Genomic DNA, 15,378 nt, shown 5'->3' with positions numbered 1-15,378 from the left:
ATATCACACTGTCAGCACCCCTTTATCAATACACATTACAACCAACTATATCACACTGTCAGCACCCCTTTATCAATACACATTACAACCAACTATATCACACTGTCAGCACCCCTTTATCAATACACATTACAACCAACTATCACTGTCAGCACCCCTTTATCAATACACATTACAACCAACTATATCACACTGTCAGCACCCCTTTATCCATACACATTACAACCAACTATATCACACTGTCAGCACCCCTTTATCCATACACATTACAACCAACTATATCACACTGTCAGCACCCCTTTATCCATACACATTACAACCAACTATATCACACTGTCAGCACCCCTTTATCAATACACATTACAACCAACTATATTCAAAGGCAAATGTAACTGTCACGTCCTGACCATAGAAAGCTTTTATTTTCTATGGTAGATTAGGTCAGGGCGTGACAGGGGGTTTTGTCTAGTTTATTTATGTCTATGTTGGTTCTAGTTTCTTTTTTTATGTTGGGGGTTTTGTCTAGTTTATGTATTTCTATGTGGGGTTCTAGTTTCTGTATTTCTATGTTGTTGTTTTTTGGGATGATCTCCAATTAGAGACAGCTGGTCATCGTTGTCTCTAATTGGGGATCATATTTAAGTTGTTGTTTTTCCCACTAGGTTTTGTGGGAGATTATTTTGAGGTAGTGTATGTTTCACCTCTTCGTCACGGTTTGTTATTTTGTTTAGTAGTTTATTTGTATGTCTTGCATAGTTTCATAGTTATAATTAAATGTGGAACGATACACACGCTGCGCCTTGGTCTCCTTCATACAACAAACGTGACAGTAACTGCTGCACTATGTACCTTAATAAGACAGCTCTGATAAGGATGTGAATGAAATGAGACAGGATGTTATCAGAGGGAGTTAGATGGACAGGGAGAGGAGAGGTTAACCTCATTGGCTGCGACGTTGAATACCAGAAAAGCTGCTCCATGTAGTTGTCTTTTATTTTTCTTCTCAATCGATGGATGCCACTCACCTCAGGGCTGAGGGTTGGCTGTAAAATGAGATTAGACTGCTGCATTTAACCTATATTCTTCCCTAGACTGAGCTGAGGGTTGGCTGTGAGATGAGATTAAACTGCTGGAAAAGAACCATAAAAGATTTGTCTCCTACTGGCAGCGATTAAGAATTTGCATCTGAGTCAACATTGCTTGACATTGCTCATTTGCCTGGGATGCCTGGTAAAAGATGATCATCAGAAATGGGAAGAGATTCGAGGTCCATGCCTGCACAGCAAAAACAACATGCAGCTTCAGCTTATTACCGTATTTGTCCTCACTGGCCACTCAGTAACATGTATTGGATCATGGCCAATAGTTTGGACCGGTTATGGGCAAAGATCCAACCCCCCCAACTAATTTAATCCTCTACTGTAAACATTTAGGTTTTTCACCCCAAAAATATTTAAAACTTGTATTTCACTGCTTCTCAAACCTGATTGTGGGGTCCAGTCTTCCTCTCGGTAACTGTCCTCACTACCAGAGGGTATGTATGATATTGACCAAGCCCATCATTTTACATCACATCTTTCATTGAGCATGATATTTCACTGAAAAGTAGCCAAACTGACAACGTTGCCCTAGGCAACACAACATAGTAGAGGTATGGCACAACATTTCCCTAGGCAACACAACATAGTAGAGGTATGGCACAACGTTGCCCTAGGCAACACAACATAGTAGAGGTATGGCACAACATTTCCCTAGGCAACACAACATAGTAGAGGTATGGCACAACGTTGCCCTAGGCAACACAACATAGTAGAGGTATGGCACAACGTTTCCCTAGGCAACACAACATAGTAGAGGTATGGCACAACGTTGCCCTAGGTAACACAACATAGTAGAGGTATGGCACAACGTTGCCCTAGGCAACACAACATAGTAGAGGTATGGCACAACGTTGCCCTAGGCAACACAACATAGTAGAGGTATGGCACAACATTTCCCTAGGCAACACAACATAGTAGAGGTATGGCACAACGTTGCCCTAGGCAACACAACATAGTAGAGGTATGGCACAACATTTCCCTAGGCAACACAACATAGTAGAGGTATGGCACAACGTTGCCCTAGGTAACACAACATAGTAGAGGTATGGCACAACGTTGCCCTAGGCAACACAACATAGTAGAGGTATGGCACAACATTTCCCTAGGCAACACAACATAGTAGAGGTATGGCACAACATTTCCCTAGGCAACACAACATAGTAGAGGTATGGCACAACGTTGCCCTAGGCAACACAACATAGTAGAGGTATGGCACAACATTTCCCTAGGCAACACAACATAGTAGAGGTATGGCACAACGTTGCCCTAGGCAACACAACATAGTAGAGGTATGGCACAACATTTCCCTAGGCAACACAACATAGTAGAGGTATGGCACAACATTTCCCTAGGCAACACAACATAGTAGAGGTATGGCACAACGTTGCCCTAGGTAACACAACATAGTAGAGGTATGGCACAACGTTGCCCTAGGCAACACAACATAGTAGAGGTATGGCACAACATTTCCCTAGGCAACACAACATAGTAGAGGTATGGCACAACATTTCCCTAGGCAACACAACATAGTATAGGTATGGCACAACGTAGAGTTGGTTGAAGTTACCTCGTCAAACTATTGGCCCATGACCTCATTATTTGAGTGATAACTGCCCACTAATCTGATAACTGATATAATACAACAACTGATAACTGATATAATACAACAACTGATAACTGATATGATACAACAACTGATAACTGATATAATACAACAACTGATAACTGATATCATACAACAACTGATAACTGATATAATACAACAACTGATAACTGATATAATACAACAACTGATAACTGATATAATACAACAACTGATAACTGATATGATACAACAACTGATAACTGATATAATACAACAACTGATAACTGATATAATACAACAACTGATAACTGATATAATACAACAACTGATAACTGATATAATACAACAACTGATAACTGATATGATACAACAACTGATAACTGAAATGATACAACAACTGATAACTGATATAATACAACAACTGATAACTGATATGATACAACAACTGATATAATGCAGCAACTGATAACTGATATGATACAACAACTGATAACTGATATAATACAACAACTGATAACTGATATAATACAACAACTGATAACTGATATAATACAACAACTGATATAATGCAGCAACTGATAACTGATATAATACAACAACTGATAACTGATATAATACAACAACTGATAACTGATATAATACAACAACTGATAACTGATATAATACAACAACTGATATAATACAGCAACTGATAACTGATCTGATACAACAACTGATAACTGATATGATACAACAACTGATATCATCTCTTCCCTCTGCTCAAACCTTCTCCAACCTATCTCCTGATTCTGCCTCCTCAACCCTCCTCTCCTCCCTTTCTGCATCCTTTGATTTTCTCTGTCCCCTATCCTCCAGGCCGGCTCGGTCCTCCCCTCCTGCTCCGTGGCTCGACGACTCACTGCGAGCTCACAGAACAGGGCTCCGGGCAACCGAGCGGAAATGGAGGAAAACTCGCCTCCCTGCGGACCTGGCATCCTTTCACTCCCTCCTCTCTACATTTTCCTCTTCTGTCTCTGCTGCTAAAGCCACTTTCTACCACTCTAAATTCCAAGCATCTGCCTCTAACCCTAGGAAGCTCTTTGCTACCTTCTCCTCCCTCCTGAATCCCCCCCCCTCCCTCTCTGCGGATGACTTCGTCAACCATTTTGAAAAGAAGGTTGACGACATCCGATCCTTGTTTGCTAAGTCAAACGACACCGCTGGTCCTGCTCACACTGCCCTACCCTGTGCTTTGACCTCTTTCTCCCCTCTCTCTCCAGATGAAATCTCGCGTCTTGTGACGGCCGGCCGCCCAACAACCTGCCCACTTGACCCTATCCCCTCCTCTCTTCTCCAGACCATTTCCGGAGACCTTCTCCCCTACCTCACCTCGCTCATCAACTCATCCTTGACCACTGGCTACGTCCCTTCCGTCTTCAAGAGAGCGAGAGTTGCACCCCTTCTGAAAAAACCTACACTCGATCCCTCCAATGTCAACAACTACAGACCAGTATCCCTTCTTTCTTTTCTCTCCAAAACTCTTGAACGTGCCGTCCTTGGCCAGCTCTCCTGCTATCTCTCTCAGAATGACCTTCTTGATCCTAATCAGTCAGGTTTCAAGACTGGGCATTCAACTGAGACTGCTCTTCTCTGTGTCACGGAGGCTCTCCGCACTGCTAAAGCTAACTCTCTCTCCTCTGCTCTCATGCTTCTAGACCTATCTGCTGCCTTTGATACTGTGAACCATCAGATCCTCCTCTCCACCCTCTCCGAGCTTGGCATCTCCGGCGCAGCCCACGCTTGGATTGCGTCCTACCTGACAGGTCGCTCCTACCAGGTGGCGTGGCGAGAATCTGTCTCCGCACCACGTGCTCTCACCACTGGTGTCCCCCAGGGCTCTATTCTAGGCCCTCTCCTATTCTCGCTATACACCAAGTCACTTGGCTCTGTCATATCCTCACATGGTCTCTCCTATCATTGCTATGCAGACAACACACAATTAATCTTCTCCTTTCCCCCTTCTGATAACCAGGTGGCGAATCGCATCTCTGCATGTCTGGCAGACATATCAGTGTGGATGACGGATCACCACCTCAAGCTGAACCTCGGCAAGACGGAGCTGCTCTTCCTCCCGGGGAAGGACTGCCCGTTCCATGATCTCGCCATCACGGTTGACAACTCCCTTGTGTCCTCCTCCCAGAGTGCTAAGAACCTTGGCGTGACCCTGGACAACACCCTGTCATTCTCCACTAACATCAAGGCGGTGACCCGATCCTGTAGGTTCATGCTCTATAACATTCGCAGAGTACAACCCTGCCTCACACAGGAAGCGGCGCAGGTCCTAATCCAGGCACTTGTCATCTCCCGTCTGGATTACTGCAACTCACTGTTGGCTGGGCTCCCTGCCTGTGCCATTAAACCCCTACAACTCATCCAGAACGCCGCAGCCCGTCTGGTGTTCAACCTTCCCAAGTTCTCTCACGTCACCCCGCTCCTCCGCTCTCTCCACTGGCTTCCAGTTGAAGCTCGCATCCGCTACAAGACCATGGTGCTTGCCTACGGAGCTGTGAGGGGAACGGCACCTCCGTACCTTCAGGCTCTGATCAGGCCCTACACCCAAACAAGGGCACTGCGTTCATCCACCTCTGGCCTGCTGGCCTCCCTACCTCTGAGGAAGCACAGTTCCCGCTCAGCCCAGTCAAAACTGTTTGCTGCTCTGGCACCCCAATGGTGGAACAAGCTCCCTCACGATGCCAGGACAGCGGAGTCAATCACCACCTTCCGGAGACACCTGAAACCCCACCTCTTTAAGGAATACCTGGGATAGGATAAAGTAACCCTTCTAACCCCCCCCCCCTTAAAAGATTTAGATGCACTATTGTAAAGTGGTTGTTCCACTGGATATCATAAGGTGAATGCACCAATTAGTAAGTCGCTCTGGATAAGAGCGTCTGCTAAATTACTTAAATGTAAATGTAACTGATATGATACAACAACTGATATAATGCAGCAACTGATATGATACAATAACTGATAACTGATACAATGCAATAACTGATATAACACAACAACTGATAACTGATATAATACAACAACTGATATAATACAGCAACTGATATGATACAACAACTGATATAATGCAGCAACTGATAACTGATATGATACAACAACTGATATGATACATCAACTGATATAATGCAGCAACTAATAACTAATATGATACAACAACTGATAACTGATATAATGCAACAACTGATAACTGATATAATACAACAACTGATATAATGCAACAACTGATAACTGAAATGATACAACAACTGATAACTGATATGATACAACAACTGATAACGGATATAATACAACAACTGATAACTGATATGATACAACAACTGATATAATGCAACAACTGATAACTGAAATGATACAACAACTGATAACTGATATGATACAACAACTGATAACGGATATAATACAACAACTGATAACTGATATGATACAACAACTGATAACTGATATAATACAACAACTGATATAATGCAACAACTGATAACTGAAATGATACAACAACTGATAACTGATATAATACAAGTGATTACTGATATAATACAACTGATTACTGATATAATACAACAACTGATAACTGATATGATACAACAACTGATATAATGCAGCAACTGATAACTGATATGATACAACAATTGATCACTGATATGATACAACAACTGATATGATACAAGAACTGATATCTGATATAATACAACAACTGATATAATGCAGCAACTGATATGATACAACAACTAATAACTGATATAATACAACAACTGATAACTGATATAATACAACAACTGATAACTGATATAATACAACAACTGATAACTGATATGATACAACAACTGATAACTGATATAATACAACAACTGATAACTGATATGATACAACAACTGATAACTAATATGATACAACAACTGATATAATACAACAACTGATAACTGATATACAACAACTGATATAATGCAGCAACTGATAACTGATATAATGCAACAACTGATAACTGAAATGATACAACAACTGATAACTGATATAATACAAGTGATTACTGATATAATACAACAACTGATTACTGATATAATGCAACAACTGTTAACTGATATGATATAACAACTGATAACTGATATGATACAACAACTGATATAATACAACAACTGATAACTGAAATGATACAACAACTGACAACTGATATAATACAACAACTGATAACTGATATGATACAACAACTGATATGATACATCAACTGATATAATGCAGCAACTGATAACTGATATGATACAACAACTGATAACTGATATAATGCAACAACTGATAACTGATATAATACAACAACTGATATAATGCAACAACTGATAACTGAAATGATACAACAACTGATAACTGATATGATACAACAACTGATAACTGATATGATACAACAACTGATATAATGCAACAACTGATAACTGAAATGATACAACAACTGATAACTGATATGATACAACAACTGATAACGGATATAATACAACAACTGATAACTGATATGATACAACAACTGATAACTGATATAATACAACAACTGATAACTGATATAATACAACAACTGATATAATGCAACAACTGATAACTGAAATGATACAACAACTGATAACTGATATAATACAACAACTGATAACTGATATGATACAACAACTGATATAATGCAGCAACTGATAACTGATATGATACAACAATTGATAACTGATATGATACAACAACTGATATGATACAACAACTGATATCTGATATAATACAACAACTGATATAATGCAACAACTGATATGATACAACAACTGATAACTGATATAATACAGCAACTGATAACTGATATAATACAACAACTGATAACTGATATGATACAACAACTGATATAATGCAGCAACTGATAACTGATATGATACAACAATTGATAACTGATATGATACAACAACTGATATGATACAACAACTGATATCTGATATAATACAACAACTGATATAATGCAGCAACTGATATGATACAACAACTGATAACTGATATAATACAACAACTGATAACTGATATAATACAACAACTGATAACTGATATAATACAACAACTGATAACTGATATGATACAACAACTGATAACTGATATAATACAACAACTGATAACTGATATGATACAACAACTGATAACTGATATGATACAACAACTGATATAATACAACAACTGATAACTGATATACAACAACTGATATAATGCAGCAACTGATAACTGATATAATGCAACAACTGATAACTGAAAAGATACAACAACTGATAACTGATATAATACAAGTGATTACTGATATAATACAACAACTGATTACTGATATAATGCAACAACTGTTAACTGATATGATATAACAACTGATAACTGATATGATACAACAACTGATATAATACAACAACTGATAACTGAAATGATACAACAACTGACAACTGATATAATACAACAACTGATAACTGATATGATACAACAACTGATATGATACATCAACTGATATAATGCAGCAACTGATAACTGATATGATACAACAACTGATAACTGATATAATGCAACAACTGGTAACTGATATAATACAACAACTGATATAATGCAACAACTGATAACTGAAATGATACAACAACTGATAACTGATATGATACAACAACTGATAACGGATATAATACAACAACTGATAACTGATATGATACAACAACTGATATAATGCAACAACTGATAACTGAAATGATACAACAACTGATAACTGATATGATACAACAACTGATAACGGATATAATACAACAACTGATAACTGATATGATACAACAACTGATAACTGATATAATACAACAACTGATATAATGCAACAACTGATAACTGAAATGATACAACAACTGATAACTGATATAATACAAGTGATTACTGATATAATACAACAACTGATTACTGATATAATACAACAACTGATAACTGATATGATACAACAACTGATATAATGCAGCAACTGATAACTGATATGATACAACAATTGATAACTGATATGATACAACAACTGATATGATACAACAACTGATATCTGATATAATACAACAACTGATATAATGCAGCAACTGATATGATACAACAACTGATAACTGATATAATACAGCAACTGATAACTGATATAATACAACAACTGATAACTGATATAATACAACAACTGATAACTGATATAATACAACAACTGATAACTGATATGATACAACAACTGATAACTGATATAATACAACAACTGATAACTGATATGATACAACAACTGATAACTGATATGATACAACAACTGATATAATACAACAACTGATAACTGATATACAACAACTGATATAATGCAGCAACTGATAACTGATATAATGCAACAACTGATAACTGAAATGATACAACAACTGATAACTGATATAATACAAGTGATTACTGATATAATACAACAACTGATTACTGATATAATGCAACAACTGTTAACTGATATGATATAACAACTGATAACTGATATGATACAACAACTGATATAATACAACAACTGATAACTGAAATGATACAACAACTGACAACTGATATAATACAACAACTGATAACTGATATGATACAACAACTGACAACTGATATAATACAACAACTGATAACTGATATGATACAACAACTGATATAATACAATAACTGATATAATACAACAACTGATATAATACAATAACTGATATAATGCAACAACTGATAACTGAAATGATACAACAACTGATATAATACAATAACTGATATAATGCAACAACTGATAACTGAAATGATACAATAGCTGATAACTGATATAATACAACAACTGATAACTGATATGATACAACAACTGATAACTGATATAATGCAACAACTGATAACTGATATAATACAACAACTGATAACTGAAATTATACAAGGGCCTTCCCTGTGGCTCAGTTGGTAGAGCATGGTGTTTGCAACGGCAAGGTTGTGGGTAAATGACTAAAATGTAAATAACTGATATAATACACCAACTGATAACTGGTATAATACAATAACTGATATAATACAATAACTGATATAATACAACATATAATACAATAACTGATATAATACAACATATAATACAATAACTGATAAAATACAACAACTGATATAATACAACAATTGATAACTGATATAATACTACAACTGATATAATACAACAACTGATATAATACAATAACTTATTACTGATATAATACAAAATCTGCTTACTGATATAATACGATAACTGAAATGATACAATAACTGATACGTGATATAATAAAATAACTGATATAATACAACAACAGATTACTGATACAATAACTGATATAATAGAACAACTGATAACTGATATAATACAACAACTGATAACTGATATAATCTGATAACTGATATAATACAACAACTGATAACTGATATAATACAACAACTGATATAATACAATAACTGATAAGTGATATGATACAATAACTGATAAGTGATTTAACACAACAAAAGATAACTGATATAATACAACAACTGATAACTGATATGATACAATAACTGATAACTGTATAATACAATAATTGATATAATACAACTGATATGATACAATAACTGATAACTGATCAAGACAAAGGAGATGATTGTGGACTACAGGAAAAGGAGGACCGAGCACGCCCCCATTCTCCTCGACGGGGCTGTAGTGGAGCAGGTTGAGAGCTTCAAGTTCCTTGGCGTCCACATCACCAACAAACTAACATGGTCCAAGCACCCCAAGACAGTTCTGAAGAGGGCATGACAAAACCTATTCCCCCTTAGGAGACTGAAAAGATTTGGCATGGGTCCCCAGATCCTCAAAAGGTTTTACAGTTGCACCATCGAGAGCATCCTGACTGGTTGCATCACTGCCTGATATGGCAACTGCTCGGCCTCCAACCACAGGGCACTACAGAGGGTAGTACGTACGGCCCAGTACATCACCGGGCCCAAGCTTCCTGCCATCCAGGACCTCTATATCAGGAGGTGTCAGAGGAAGGCCCTAAAAATGGTCAAAGACTCCAGCCACCCTAGACAGACTGTTCTCTCTGCTACCACACGGCAAGCGTTACCGGATCGCCAAGTCTAGGTCCAAGAGGCTTGTAAACAGCTTCTACCCTCAAGCCATAAGACTCCTGAACAGCTAATCAAATGGCTACCCAGACTATCCCCCCCATGCTGCTGCTACTCTCTGTTTATTATCTATGCATAGTCACTTTAATAACCCTACCTGAATGTACATATTACCTCAATGACCTCGACACCGGTGCCCCCGCACATTGACTCTGTACCGGTACCCCTATATACAGCCCCGCTATTGTTATTTACTGCTGCTCTTTAATTATTTGTTATTCTTATCTCGTACTTTTTTCTTAGGTATTTTCTTAACTACATTGTTGGTTAAGGGCTTGTAAGTAAGCATTTCACTGTAAGGTCTACACCTGTTGTATTCAGCGCATGTGACAAATACATTTAGATTTGAACACTGGGTTAGATTGTGGATGCTATAATACTTGCCACTGGAGGTCAGTATATCACCATAAAGTTACAAATAAACAGCTCAAGGGTGGTCTAATGTGGTCTTAGGTTGCTTTTAATGAAACATGGTTGATGGGTCTTCTATCTTTAGCTGAGGCTAAACCCATAAGTATATGAAGAACATTTTATTTACATTGAACATTGTAACTTGTATACAGGTAGACCAGAGAAGCCACATCCTTTTTGGTTGGCAGATGAGTGGCAACCCTGATTAGAAGCACCTGCTGCTCATCAGTTGCTCACCTGTGTTCCCTATTAATGCTGTTTTGAATGGAAAAACATTGTACAGAAAAGTCTGTGTATGCGATCACTGATGCAGCGAAAATAATAATATTAACAACAACAATAATAACATTATTATTATTATTATTATTAAGTAAGCAACATCTTTTTGAATGCGGACCCATCACACATTTTTGCTTATCTGAATTTACGGGTTTTACGCACGACCCAAACTTCTGCGAGAGCCTGACGGTCCCCTTTTGATAGGCCACGACACCACACAATTTCCAGGATGAATCCACCCAAGTTATCAATAGATATTTCTTTCTCCAAATTGTCCGTCAACTTGGATAGGCTGAAACGACTAAAGTAATTAATTGAGATTAATTGAGATTGTTTAAATTGGTAGCTGGGGAAAAGACACAACAATGTAGCATACATTTGGACTTTCTGCTCATTTTATTAATGCAGGCATTGGCGAAAATCTGATATCAACTTTGGAGGGGACAATTACATGAAATTTTCTCAAGAGCAATTCCTGAGGGGGACACCAAAAGTAGTGCTGTAACACATAGCCTACATTGTAATATGGTAAATGTATATTGAGGAACCAAAGTGTGTAGGTTATTTACAGTAGGAGATGGGCTTCTATCATCTTCAATCATTCTATTTGGGCTTCGATCTAAAAGGTAGCTAGCAAATGTGAAACGGATTAAAATGACAAGAGTTGACAGCTGTATGAGTTCACCATTTACACAACATATGCTGCAACCTTTTGTAATTTTAATAGTTTGTTTCATATTGGCTGGCTTCCAACAATAGCTGAATTTGCAAAGCTAGCGAGCACCAATTCAGTTTCAGTGCTGTTTGCTATAATCTTTGCTACCCGGGTTAAATAAAGGTGAAATAAAATAAATCAATAAAAGTTCACTTGCGACAATTTAGCTTTTGCAACGAGATCATTAAATATATTTAAGACAATGGTAGAAGAGAGTGTAGTTCTGTTCAGTATGTATTTCAGTTTATCGCTAACCTTATCACAGGGACTTTGAAGCACTAACTTACATCATCTGCATGCTGATTCCATCTTTGACGACGCCACATAAATGGAATAGGAACTAGCTAGCTTAATAGTTAATATTTGCGCGCTAGCTCTGCATATTCAGCTAGTGTGTGTGCGTGATTGACTGGATTAACCTCACGTCAGTTACTTAGCAAGCTAAGGAACTGGCAGTGGATCAAACCATTGTGAGGCAAAGGGTGGGGGGGTTGCAATCTTTTGAAACTTAAAAACGCTCTATACGTGTCTATAATCAGCACAATTGCTTTCATTGCGTATTATTAATATTATTTAAATTACATAGTTATGTTTCAGTGATATCCATTCAACAGCATAAGCATATTTCCGATATGAGACCAATGTGTGGGCTTTCCGACTGAATAGGCCTTAAGAGACCCTTAAACCCAGACTTGGACCACACACACCCTCCACCGACTAGCAGACAGGGGAAGCGAACATTTTTAGGGATTGCTTTGCAACGTAGTTAGCCACTGGTTTAGATCTTATCTGTCGGAAAGATATCAGTTTGTCTCTGTGGATGGTTTGTCCTCTGACAAATCAACTGTACATTTCGGTGTTTCTCACATTTATGCTTATCTTAATTTACGGACCAACCAAAAACTGGGAGATCCTGAAGGTCCCCTTTTGATTGGCCACGACATCACACAATTTTCAGCTTGAATCCATCCACGTTTCCAATAGATATTTCTTTCTCCAAATTCTCCTTCAACTTGGATAGACTGAAACGCCTAAAGTAATTAATAAACAGAGTGTAATAAATACTGGTAATAACCAGTATATTGATAAGCATATCCTCGTCTATTTCATTTGAACATGCTTCAAATAACCTCGTATAATGTTCTGAAACCTATTAGCTGTCTACCTGTTCCACTGAGGATATGACACATTTTCGAAGCAAAGTTGTCTTTTGTTAAAAGGTAAAGGCCAACACGGTTTAAAACCTTTTAAAATAGCCGCATTTATTAAAGCCTGGAATCAATCCGTATCGCGGAAATATTGCATGAGATCTGCATTGAAACGTAAAGGACATTTCCGATTGAGCCGATATAGACAGCGTTTACAGTTAATGCCGTCTCTGCTCATTCCTTTTACATTTCAATCCAGCTATAACGCGGATCTTCCGCGATTTCGACGATACAGATTGAATCCAGCCCTAAACAGCAGAAATACGTAGGCCACAATCACTCCTGCAGTGCAGAAGGCTAAGTCATTCAACTTCCAAAAGTGAACCTCATTTGGTGCCATTCCAAATACCCACCCAATTAGACTACTATTTTAATGTTATGTTTATTTTTATTGCAACAATAACAATATTACACATCAATACATGGACATTCCTGTGAATACAATGAAACAATAAAAAAATAATAGAACAGCAGGCGAATGCCCCCCCCAAAAAAAGAATAATTCAGGACATAATTTATATGCGACAAGTAAATGAGACATTAACAGACATTCAGAGACATGACTCCATTTACATTTGTGAATATAGTATTTGGCCAAGAGAATAATAATGTTAATAAAATAGTTATGATCGGAATTACATTTACATTTAAGTCATTTAGCAGACGCTCTTATCCAGAGCGACTTACAAATTGGTGCATTCACCTTATGATATCCAGTGGAACAACCACTTTACAATAGTGCATCTAAATCTTTTAAGGGGGGGGGATAGAAGGATTACTTATCCTATCCCAGGTATTCCTTAAAGAGGTGGGGTTTCAGGTGTCTCCGGAAGGTGGTGATGGACTCCGCTGTCCTGGCGTCGTGAGGGAGCTTGTTCCACCATTGGGGTGCCAGAGCAGTGAACAGTTTGGACTGGGCTGAGCGGGAACCGTGCTTCCTCAGAGGTAGGGGGGCCAGCAGGCCAGAGGTGGATGAACGCAGTGCCCTTGTTTGGGTGTAGGGCCTGATCAGAGCCTGAAGGTATGGAGGTGCCGTTACCCTCACAGCTCTGTAGGCAAGCACCATGGTCTTGTAGCGGATGCGAGCTTCAACTGGAAGCCAGTGGAGAGAGCGGAGGAGCGGGGTGACGTGAGAGAACTTGGGAAGGTTGAACACCAGATGGGCTGCGGCGTTCTGGATGAGTTGTAGGGGTTTAATGGCACAGGCAGGGAGCCCAGCCAACAGCGAGTTGCAGTAATCCAGACGGGAGATGACAAGTGCCTGGATTACAAGGATAAGCATAACGCCGTTTAACATCATCAAAGGTAAACATTGGTCATTCTGGAGATTTTATACACAACCATTCATGAATTTCAATCCATAGTTCACTAGAATGTCAGCAGGAAACAAATAAATGCTGTATAGATTCTGAGTCAGAGGAACATAAAACACAAGGCATTTTGTCAAAATGGAATCTTTTGTGCAAGAAATCCTTAACTGGATAAATGGAAGAACATATTTTAAAATGTGTTTCTTTAACTTTTGGGATAACCGGCCAATTAAGGTAAAAGGTAGTCGCTTTTGACCATAGCATGGGGGTCAGTCACTTCCATAGCAATATATTGAATTATAATCACCAAAAATGACTTCATTAACTGCCGATCATATCCACTTATTGTTGAATTTTTTTATCCAAAAGATTCCAGTCATTATTTGTAAACTTGGACAACAGGGAACAACCTCATATAACAAAGTGCACTTAATAAGTCCAAGTAAAGGAAGTGGAATTGCTTTGCAAACCTTCATATATTCTCTCTGAGTAATATTAACCTGAAATTGACCAATGAACTGATCAAACGGCAAAAACTCCTAATTAGACTACAATC

The 15,378-nt window shown here is 38.2% G+C and overlaps 1 pseudogene; it reads right to left on the bottom strand.

Annotated features, from left to right (window-relative positions):
* Positions 1–2,696, bottom strand: part of LOC115202551 (transient receptor potential cation channel subfamily M member 5-like) — a 40,138-nt pseudogene extending 37,442 nt beyond the window's left edge.
* Between the last annotated feature and the right edge of the window lie 12,682 nt (positions 2,697–15,378).

Source organism: Salmo trutta, chromosome 12 (assembly GCF_901001165.1).
Source record: "Salmo trutta chromosome 12, fSalTru1.1, whole genome shotgun sequence".
NCBI classification, from domain to species: domain Eukaryota; kingdom Metazoa; phylum Chordata; class Actinopteri; order Salmoniformes; family Salmonidae; genus Salmo; species Salmo trutta.
This window is presented reverse-complemented; position numbering and strand designations above follow the sequence as displayed.